Genomic DNA, 12029 nt, shown 5'->3' with positions numbered 1-12029 from the left:
GGATCTAAACCTTGTCATCACAATGAACAAAACATGCTGAAGGGATAGGTTCCTGACCCAGAGACTTCCCATACTCTGGAATAGACTGCCCACACATGTCAAGCAGAGCACCTCCTTGGCCCTCTTCAAAAGGAACCTTAATGATTGGATGGGAGATAGGAAATTCACCCCAGGGATCATGTCAGTCACCCTGCTAGACAGGGGTCCAGAGAAGTAAATATTGTGGGAAGAAATATCCAGGGAATTGTTATGGCTAGGCTTGCATAGGCCCTAGGGCCGATAACCTAGCACCAACCTATGAACCTAGGGTATAAAAAAATTAATTTTGTAAGATTCTGCTCGGCAATTCCTTGTGCCTTTAACTACAAGATTTTGCTTACTTCTAAAACAATCTAGAAAGACAAAGCTGATATAAGTATATTTTTTTTGCACTTGCTCTGTTTCAGTGATATTTAATAACTATGTGTTGCATTTATTTATTTGATTGATTTTATCACTGTTTTTCAGCCTGTATTTCTAAAGAAACTCCATCTGCTTGTTACTATACTGCTCTTAGGCTGTTGTCTGCCTTACTTCTGTTCTGATATCTGTCTCCATTTTATTTAGGTGGGAACTATTAGTCAATAGCTTTTTGCATTTTTATCTGATTGAGCTGAGGGTTAACTTTAGAAAAGTCTTTCCTCCTTGCTGGTATAAAAGAATTTGTAAGATTATGCTCAGAGCTTCCTTGTGCCTGTGGCTACAAGATTTTGCTTACTTCTAAAACCATCTGAAAATACAAAGCTGATAGAAGTATAAATAAACCACAAAAAGCCAGCCAAAACTTTTATTAAAATGAATCTCTAGCTCCTCGGCTTACATCAAGCCTTCAAGGAGCTGATATAAGTATACGTTTTATGCACTTGCTCTGTTCCAGTGATATTTAATAACTCTGTGCTCCATTTATTTACTTTGTTGACTTTATCACTGCTTTTCAGCCTGCATTGTTAAAGAAACTCTATATACTTGTTACTGTACTGCTCTTAGGTTGTTGTTTGCCTTGTTTCTGTAATGATATCTGTCTCCATTTTATTTTTCACACACTTCTGCCCAACTGTTTATTCTTAAAACTTGGTGGCTTTTGAGTTGCCTGTAAATTTGACATTGGAGACTCTTCACAGTCCTATCGCATCAGCTCATTCTACTGAGTTCAGCAAGATCATCTGGGAAGGCCAACCCCCTTAGTTTCTTAACCTTGAATTATCTTCTTTTCCTTACTACTTAAAAAAATTACACTTAATTCAGGTCCTTTTACTGTATTTGTGTTTCTTCCTACTGTAGTACTTTATTTTGCTTCTGCTGCTTGTTCTTAAAAGTACTCAATTGCATTTATTCTGCTGCATTTATTACTGCTTGTTAGTAACCTGATTAAATTGTAATTGTTATTCTAAGCCTCTTAGTTTTGGTTTAAGGACTTCGGCTTTAGGCCAGTTATTTTACATTAAGAAAATTTGAGGTCTACAGTCTTGTTGGAGGAGAGGGTAGCCTCTGCCCTTCTGAGCTGGGAATTGCTGAGTAAAGGCTTATTGTGCCTGTTGTTCTAAGTGTCTTTGTTCCAGTTTAAGCACTTGGGTTCTAAACCAGTTATTTTACATTAGGAAGATTTGTGGTCTATACTCTTGTGGCAGGAGAGGATAGCCTATACCATTCTAAGCTGGGAATTGCTGGTTAAAGGCTCATTGTGTCTGTTATTCTGGAAGTGTCTTAGTTCTGGTTTAAGCACTTGGGCTCCAAACCAGTCATTTTATGTTAGGAGAGTTGAGGTTTAGACTCTTATGGTGGGAGAGTGTGGCCTACACCCTTCTAAGCTAGGAATTGCTGGTGAATTGCTGCTTTATTTAAATTGTTTTGCTGTTGTGACTGTGATTTTATGCACTTTGAATTTCTAGTACTTCTGCATTTTATAGCATAGACCAGATTCATACTTGCTGAATTTAGATTTGTTGGTATCACCTGAACATTAAAACCAGCTCGTCACTGAAATACTAAAAGATCTGAGGCATCTGTTGCTTCCAAATAATTATAAGTTCCTGTTTCTGCTCTTATATTGCTCTTTTAATTTGTATTTGCATTCTACTATCAGTTTGAATCGTCTGAACTGCTTTTGCCACTGTATACTGTACTAGTTCATCTGTTGCATATCCCAGTTCCAGCTGTGCTGTTTCTGGGTCTGTTTTGCAACTTTTGAGCATCAAATTCAAGCCATCCTTGTTGGTGAAGGCCCTTCTCTGCCCTTCTGGGAGAAGAGTGCTGTCTGGGTCCCATCTAATTGAGGCTGAATAGACTAGAGCTCAGGGAGAGTGTCCTTATTGGCTATTTTGAGTTAAAAGGGTTATTTCTTGTTTAATTTAAGCCCCACATTTGCTCTTGTTTGCATGTAGTGCACCATTGCACACTGCCGCATAGCAGTGGTTACTATTGGTGGTTATAGACGCAAATGTTTTGCATGTTAGGTTTCCCTTAGCACTTTGCTTGTGGTCCTCCATAGCTTTTTTGAGACCCTGCTCTAATGTGAGGTGGAACACTAAGCCTAGCCTTAGAGGTACCAACACACCTCTCACCCGCTAGCCATTCCTAAGTGTGACCTCTTTTTCTGACCATATAAATTTACCTAACACAATGGATGGACAATTTCCCACAGTTTCCTCAGCCAGCTTGGTTGACATGGGCATCCTAAGGCAGTGTAGAAACTACCTCATGTTCACCGACAACCCTCTACTCCTAGTCCACACAAACTCATGTGAGAAATGCAACTATATTAAGAACCTCGAATGCATGCTTTCACACACACACCAGTCAATACATATAACAATGAGCGGGTTGTCAGCATGCACAGCTCACCTCCTACTCCACCCAAACACACGTCACATGTACCTACATATGTGGAGGTCCTCACCAGAAACATACCTAAACACCAGAGACCTCCCAAACAAACACAAGCACGCTAGACACAATACTTCCTCTGCAGAACACAATGCACATGACAGCTCACAAACCAGTGTCGCACCTGTCAAGCCCTTAACACAAAACGCAAATCCAAACATATTAGTCCTAGGTGATTCCATCATGAGACACACAGATGTCCCTCTCACCAGGCTGAATAAGGAAAAGGTCATGGTCAGCTGTCTGTCAGGTGCTAGGATCCATCATATCACACACGCATTCAAGTCTCTCAACAACAGGTACTGTTATGACTCCATAATAGTCCATGTTGGTGTGAACGCCTTGAGACATACCTCTCTGAACTATATGAAGAGAGACATGGTTGTGCTGTCAGATTATGTGTCTCAGGCAGGTATGTCCCTAGCCTTAAGCAGCATTTTACCTTCACCTAGGATGATACCTCACTACAAACAGAAAATGATCAACAGACCTTGATGCTTTGCCAGAGATGGTCTTCATCTGTCACCCCTGGGATTTCAGTTACTGGCTAAGGCTCTTGACACCCCCATAGTGCCTTTTTTAGGCAGTGTCTCAAGCACAAAATTCCTGATGTAAAAGCTCCATCTAAAAACAACCTCAAGATTATGCTGCTAAATGCTAGGAGTCTTAACATGAAACTGCACTCACTGGAAGCAGTCCTCACCTTGGAAGATGCAGGCATATGTGCAGTCATGGAGATCTGGTTCAAGGCTGTAGAGAGCACCCCAGCCATACCTGGTTACACCTCCTTCCACACATTCAGACCACAAGCTGAAGGTGTTAAAACTAAAGGAGGCAGTGTATCAATGTTCATTAAAGATAAATACACCTCCAGATTGGTTAAACAGTATGATTCCCTGGACATACTTCAGGTGCAATTAACTGTTGGTAGAACACCTATTCAAGTCATTGCCAGCTGCAGAACCCCCTCCATGAATCAGGACACCCACTCTGCCTATTTGAATCAACTTGAGTCTATCAAGATGCATCCAAACACCACAGTTTTGGGTGATGTTAACTACCCATCGATTGACTGGGTAAATTGCTAGTGCTCAGACTCACTTGCCCAAAGGTTCCACGATTTTGTTAACTCCAATGCCCTGGACCAGATGTTTGAGAATACCACAAGGGGTGCCAATATCCTTGATCTGGTGCTTATTAATATGGGGGAACCACTGTAGCACCCCCACTGTGAGGTCCTCCCTTGTGAGCTCTGACCACAAATCAGTCTCATTTGAAGTCACTATCATACCTTACCCCCCCCCCCCCGAAGCAATTAAACTAAAAACTTCTCCAAAAAGCAGATTATAACCTCTTATAGGATGGTATAAATAGCTTTACTGCACCTCCCCCCCTCAGATGGAACTGGCAACTATGTTGAGTTCTACACCAATCTTTATACAAACACCTGTATAACTGCATTGACTCAGATGTACTTGATAGGACCAATACAAGCTCCTCAAAGAAGAACAAACCTGCCTTGTGGACAACTGCCATTAACAGGTTTTACAATAAGAGGAAGAAATTGCTGTCTAAGAGTAAGAGAAAATGAGCCCTAAACTGGAAACACTCCCTCCTCAACTTAAACAGGCAAAGAAGACTTCTTGTGAAGTCCTCCAAAGCAAACTATAAATCCAGATTAGTTTCTTCAACTCTGGGCAACCATAAGTCATTCTTTAGTTACATCAGTAACCTAAAAGGTAAGGACCAGATTTGTGACAAACTGGTAGTTAATGATACCACATATGTTGAGCCTGTGGACATAGATAACCTGTTGACTGACAGGTTCTGTAAAAACTTCACTCCTCTGTCCCCACCACACATATCCCATGACATCCCTATCACCTGTCCCCTACCTTGCATCTCTAAAGAGCAGGTCATAAATACCCTAAGTCCAAAAACACAGCATCCATGGGACCTGATAACATCCCAGGTTGCATCCTACATGGCCTCCAACAAGAATTAGCAACACCATTGGGTACTCTTTTCAATCATAGTCTAAGCACTGGTTTCATCCCTGCTGAATGGAAAGTGACCACCATTACTCTCTTGCACAAATGTGGTGCTTCCACTGACCCTGGGAACTATAGACCTATTAGCCTGATTAGCCTTATCTGCAAGGCCATGAAGCAAATCACCATGTGCCTTATCAACAAAGATATAGGTAATCTCCAAACACTTGACCCTACTCAGTCTGGATTTGTCAAAGGGAGGTCATGCCTGTTAAACCTGTGGACTTCTTCAAGACAGTCACCAAGGCCCTGGACAAGGGGAAATCTGTGCATACAGGCTACTAGACTTAGCCAAGGATTTTGACACTATCCCCACTCAGGCATCATTGACAAACTCATCCAGCTAGGTATCAAGCTTTATATCATTAGATGAGTCGCTAACTGGCTCACTGATGGAACACATATAGTAAAAATGGGTGAATCTGTCTCCAGCAGCAGACCTGAACCAGTGGTGTTCCACAGGGATCAGTCCTGGGCAAGGGCGCCCGCAGGCAGGTGCAAGGGGGTGCACTTGCACCCCCCTGGAATCGGCTGACTTCTTTAAGAAGATAGTGCGTTCTTCTTTAAGAAGAAAGAAGTCCGTGCTAACAGTCCAGTCGCGGGCATGCTGACATCATCGATCTCGCTCATATTTAGAAGTTTGTGAGTGGGAACTCACATGGACGGTTTTGCAAGCGGGATGATTCGAGCGGGAACTGAAACGAATGGAAGATGGGACCTGAAACGGAATAGCAAGCAGGAGTAGATGGGACACTTTCAGGTAGAGGTGGGTGTGTGTGTGTGTGTGTGTGTGTGTAAAATGCCCCAGGTGTACATGGTGGTGGGTAAAGAATAAGGCTTGAACCCTGTAACTTGGGCCCAAGTGGCAAGAGCCTGAATTCCCTACCTACCACCATTTGTAAAAATGTTGCAGGATTTTCCCTCATACTTTTTCTGTTCCTCATAAAATCTGTGGTTTCTGCATTTGTGTCCTTGTTGCCTGACAGCTACATGTTCTCTGGTTTTATTCTTGGCAGCCTGGAGTGTTTCTCCCTGGGCCTCTGCTAAAAATTAGCTTTTTTTTCAGTCAGACTTTCCTGGTTAACAAATGTTAAAAAAAATGGACACATTTCAATATCAGACTTCATATTCTTCAGAAAGTGCATGGTAACAAAAGCTTTTATTCTAGCAATTTTCTAAGTGTACAAGATGGATATTTGAAATGTATCCCTGTGTTTGGGATTGTATTCCCCCCCATTATTGGCTTCATCCAGGTTTTGTGCTAGGGATGAGAGTTATGGTAAGAACTGAAATCACTGAATATGTTTGGGGGCTGTATTCACCCAGTATTGGCTTGTTCAGGTATTTATTGGCTTCATCCAGGTTTTTTGATAATGTTGAGAGCTATGGTAAGAACTGATTTCACTGAATATGTTTGGGGGCTATATTCTCCCATTACTGGCTTTGTCCGGGTGTTATTTGCTAAGAGGTTGAGAGCTATGGTGAGAACTGAATTCACTGAATGTCTGGTGGTTGTAGTCACCCATTATTGGCTTTGTTCAGGTATTTTGTGCTAAGAGGTTGATAGCTGTGCTATGGTGAGAACTGAATTCACTAAATGGTAAAGTTTCAGTCTTCCTCTTTCACAAAACAGCTGATTTGGTGTAGTGGTATGTTGCTCTGACTGTTTTGCACGGGGTCCCCTGGGTTCAAGACGTGGCAGTGAAATGTATGGTGGTAACGCAGCATTTTATTCTAGCAACTTTCAAACATTATACAAGCAATGTTTAAAATGTGTCCCTGGTTTTTGGCCTTTTGTCCCCCCCCCCCCCACACACACACACACACAATAAATTTTGGCTTTTTCCAGATTTCTTGTGCTGCAAAGTTCAGAGATACAGCTGAGTGTCGAGTAGATTTTACAAGGAGCTGAGAGCTGCAGGGAAGCAAATGTTTAGTGCTGCTTATGTTTAGTCTGCTTGCATTGTTAATAGCACAACAGATAGTGTACTTGCTTTAGATGCTGAAGGCTGTGGGTTCTACTCCCACAGTAGGTAAATGCATTGCTGATGCTGTATTGTGTTGTAAAGGGGGTGGATGCTGCAGTCCTTTTGGCAAAGATACCTAGTAACTATGAACCTGTTAACAGTTTGCTATCCATTCTCTATTGCGGTATTACTAGCTTTTCATTTTTTTATTGCATGCAACAAAGGCAATTTATTCTTCAAGGGTAACAGGCACTTTATTTGTAGATTAAACAATGACATATAAAGTGTTTGCTAGCAGCAACCTCTTTATTAGTTACAAATTTCTTCAATGTGGATTTTACTACTTCAGAGATTGTGTATATTTTTTACTGATACTGGTGGACTTGAGTATACTTTTTATGATGGAAATGTTCTGAATTGGGCAGTTTTGTCATTGGTGGATGTTTTTTGTTTCATTGTTTACTGGAAAAATGTTCAAAACAATAAATTTAAAATGTCCTCTAACAACTGTACTGTATTGTACAAGGAATATAATGTAATACAGTCAGGAATGTGTATCAAAGAGCATGTGTATGTTATGTTCGAGGGGCCTATGATTTTGAAGACAGCCCAGAGTTAATATTTGCCATTGGCAAAAATGTATTTTCTCTGAAAGTGGGTTTCAGTGCTGTTTCAATGCATGTGAGTTTCAAGGGCAGAGAAGTTTTAATGTTAGTCTATTTTCATTGTGAGACTGCATTGCTTTAACAGATATGTATTAGGGTTTGTGCTGTAAAATGCAAAATAAAACTTTCAAATGAAATCCTAAATCACTGCAGAAGTAAAGCAGTATGCACACTAGTGTTTATGGTAAATGGGGCAAAATAACCAAGGAATTGGAATGGCTGCAGGGGGTAGGCTCCATTTGACCATGATTTTGTGAGGGGGGGGGTAGCAAACTCAGACAGCCCTGGTTGAACTATACCTCTCAGTTGTCCATATCTTTGCAGAATGAATAGATATTTGCTGCTTATTTTTGGTTTGTTCCTCATAAAATTTGTGGTTTTCTAGCAAATCATTTAGGAATGAAGCCATTAAATGACAGACATTGAGTTTCAGATGTCATAACCTTCAGAAAAATGCATGCTAATGCAAGATTGTCTTTAAGTTTATACAAGAGCAATTTTTAGTAGTGTTTGTATGTTCCCCAATATATTTGGCCTTGTTCAGATTTCCTGCATTAAGAGGTTGAGAGGTACATGCAAATCACTTTGTAGATTAGGAATATCCAAACACCTCAATTGTCCCCAATTCTGGCTCAAAATGTTGCTCTCCCCTAATAATCCCTCCTCCAAAATGGCAATTTTGGAAGAAAACGTGGAGGGTTTACAATTATATATAACTGTAATGATCAGTTATAGATTACCTTTATTTCAGAAATGCATGTGGATGCTCTTATTTTGTTAGCTGCTTCAAGTTAACTGTTAATATTAAAAAGGTGTCCCTTTTTTGACAGGTATTTTTGCATCACATTTTGGTCCGTTTTTCATAAAATTGTGGTTTTCTGGCAAATTAGTGGCAAGTCAGTAAAGATTGAAGTTAGAAAATAATGGCAGACATTTGAGTTTCAGATTTTATACCCTTCAGAAAATTTGTACTAATGCAAGACCTACTACTGTTCTATTATCTAAGTTAATAAGAGCAATATTTAAAAAATGTCCTTATTTTTGGGCCTGTGTCACACTTCTAGTTCTATGTATGGCTTTGTCCAGATTTCTTGCTCTGAAGTTGAGAGGTATGAGTGTCAGAGCCATCAATGTCAGCCAGAGACATTTCAAATTATGACATACTTGTTGCACCCCACCCCCCATTGTAGTGGCTCTGGATGTGTCCAAGGAAGGCAAGGAGCAGTTATGCAGTGTAAGTGTGCAGAGTATTCCCCCATCCAAGGTAGATCACAAATACGACCGTGGCTTTTCATCTGTCCTTGATTTTGCAAAATGTTCTGGTTTTCTATCAGATTTTTATACTGTTGATTTATGCTTCTTATTATTCAGGAACTGCATGTTGTCACAGTGCCCTGTTGCTCTGTTTAAGTAGCCATGGTTTAATGAACATCAGGTAAGCTTGTCGGAGATTGTAAGATGCAAGAAAGCTTTAGTAAGCTTGTTGGACATTGTAAGATGCAGGTAAGCTTTAGTAAGCATATTGTTAAAGAATTACCAGCATTGAAAGCCTTTTCGTTGTTGCCATGCAGAGAATATTTACATGACTAGATAATGTATAAGCCTTGGGTATTGAAATGCATATGACAGTATTTGTAATAAAAGGACAGGATTACAGTATTTTCAGAAGCTCATTACATTTTATTGCAGACCAGTGTCTTATAGCAGTGTCTGTGTGTTAGTACACTTGTAGTTGGGTGGCTTTAATGGTATATGGTAAATAAGCATTGCTACCTTACTTAAAAGCTAAGCCCTGCAACAACTAGCTCCACACTGAAGTCAAAGCACAATAGCTCTGGTGGGTAAATGTACTCTGTAGTAATCAAAAAAGGCAAATGTTTGAAATAACTACAGCTTATGTGCAAACACAATAGGTAGTGATGAAACAATGCTCTGCTAAAAATGCTTTAATGCTCCACATTGCTGAGCTGCAGATCAGTTATCACTAGCTACCAGGATTTCACCCACTTCAGATCAAGCACTGTGCCGTTCAGTGCAACCTTCCCAGAACTAATTCAAGTCTGACCAGAATTATTTGGTGTGTGTATAAGAGGGAGGTAGCATACCCCTCAGCTGTCCAATCCTTTTTAGGAGGAATATAGGGCAAAAATCTGAAGTTGCTAAATAATGAGACATTTCAGTTTTAGATGTCATGTCATTTAGAAAAATGCATACTAACACAAATCCTGTTACTCTTGCAATTTTCTAAGTTTCTGAGAGCCATATTTATAATCTGTCCCTATTTATTTTAGGCTTTGTCAGTATTTCTTGCACTAAGGTTGAGGCCTTGAGGGGTGTGGTATGTTTGTGAGAGAGAGAAAGTGAAATGCCCAAGTTAAGTTAGCAGGTGGAATTTTCAAGTGCATTTTCAAGGAACTGTGAGTTTTAAGGGAAGCTAAGTTCACTGCTGCTCATGCCAAGTCTATTTACAATGTGCAACTGTTTTGTTTAGCAAATGGTATCTCTATTGTGGTATAAAGTTTTAAAGCTATGTTAGTAGCACCACAAGTAGAATACTTGCATCTTAATGTAAAGGCTTGAGGTTCTATTCCTACAGCATATACATTTGTATGCTGCAGTCCTCAGGATGTCCTCCTTTGGATGAGATGCCTAATAACTATGAACCTGTTTTTCAGCTTGTCATCCATTTTCTATTGCAATATACCAGCTTACCATTTTTTTAATTTAACATAGGCAATTTATTCTTTGACGGCAGCAGGCACTGAATTTGTAGATGAAACACTGAAATATACAGTTTTCTAGCAACAACATCTTCATTAGTTTCAGATATCTTTAATGTGGAATTATTCAGATTACTTTTACTTTGGCAGAGACACTCAAACAAGTGTTGCTGTATAATACAAGGGATATAATTCAATTATATATTATAATTAATACAATCAGGTAAATAAAATAACTTTTGCATGGCCCTAACGGTGTGCAAGGAGCCTATTGCTTAAAAACAGTTCAAAGGTAAATAACCTGCCACTGGCCAGATGCATTTTCTTTGAATGTGGGTTTCAATGCTGTTTCATTGAATGTGAGTTTCAAAAGTAGAGAAGCTTTAATGCCAAGTCTGTTTTCATTGTAAGACTATTGCTTTGTTTAGGTTTAGTAAATGTCTCAGTGTTTGGCTATAATGTTTGAAATAAAAGTTGTAAATTAAATCCAACTGCCTGTAATCATTGTAGAACGAAAGCATAAAACAGTATGCACACAGATTTGAACAGTGTCTACAGTAAATGGGGAGAAATAGCCACGTAATGGGACACTGGAATGGCTGTGTGGGCGGGGCTTGGGGTGGGTGGACTTGGGTGGGGCTGTGTTGGCAGGGGGTGGGGTGAGCTATGTGGGTGGGGCTCTGGGTTTGCACCCCCCTGCAAAAAATCCTGTGGGCTCCCTTGGTCCTGGGACCTCTACTGTTTGGAATATTTTTCTCCAAAGTACTCTTTCTTCAAAGTACAAGCAAAAACTAAAGGTCTGTGGCTGACAAAGTTTGCTGATGACTACAAACTGGGAGCGGTCATAGAATCTCCAAATGATGTCAACATCCTACAAGAAGGTTTTACACAAACAATTGATTGGTGCAAAGTCATGGCCTTAATCTCAATGCAAAAAAAATGCATTATCCCTTTTAGTAAGAGCAATGTTCCTACTATCTACCACATCAATAACAGCACCCTAAGTATGCACTCAGTGGTGAAAGACCTGAGCACACAGGTTGACAGCAACTTTACCTTTGATCACCATGTCTCCAGAGTGATAAGAAGGGCATTCTATATTGCTCATCTCATAAGTAAGTGTACTGCCTCCAGAAAAAAAGAAGTTAACGTAACACATAGCATATCCAGTTAACCTGCTTAATCATTGCTAAGCTAGCAGAGGAATATGTTTAATTTCTGCGGCAAACGGCAACTGTGGACTACAAGTTTAGTTGGCATGTGTTCTGGCTGTAAAACGCTCACAGCGTGACCAATCATGCAACCATCCTATTCTGTTAACAACATTATACAACTGTAGTCTACTAAATCACAGTTAAACGCTGTAAGCGTTGAGTCCTTCAATCACTTTATTTGTACACGAAGGCTTTCGGTGTGTCTCACCATTTTATATGTATATAAAAAGGAAGGATTTGAGACTTAATACCACTCAGTGCGTGCCTCGTGCTCTGTGATTGTCTCCCCCAGTTAGTTAACACTGCAACGTTGAAATGGTATCATGGTAATGCTAATACATATGTATTTTTGATGTTTTTTGCAACTATTTCTGCTGTAGACATTCCTGTTCTAGTATGATTTCACGATTTTACTGATTTCTATGTGAAATAGGCTTTAGTACCTGTATGAATACTATGTGACTGTACTGCTCTATATCTTTCTCTTTCC

The sequence above is a fragment of the Protopterus annectens genome, chromosome 16.part0 (genome assembly GCF_019279795.1).
Source record: "Protopterus annectens isolate FY-2018-M chromosome 16.part0, PAN1.0, whole genome shotgun sequence".
Classification (NCBI taxonomy): domain Eukaryota; kingdom Metazoa; phylum Chordata; order Ceratodontiformes; family Protopteridae; genus Protopterus; species Protopterus annectens.
The sequence above is the reverse complement of the archived record's forward strand: the minus strand, read 5'-3'. Positions refer to the sequence as shown.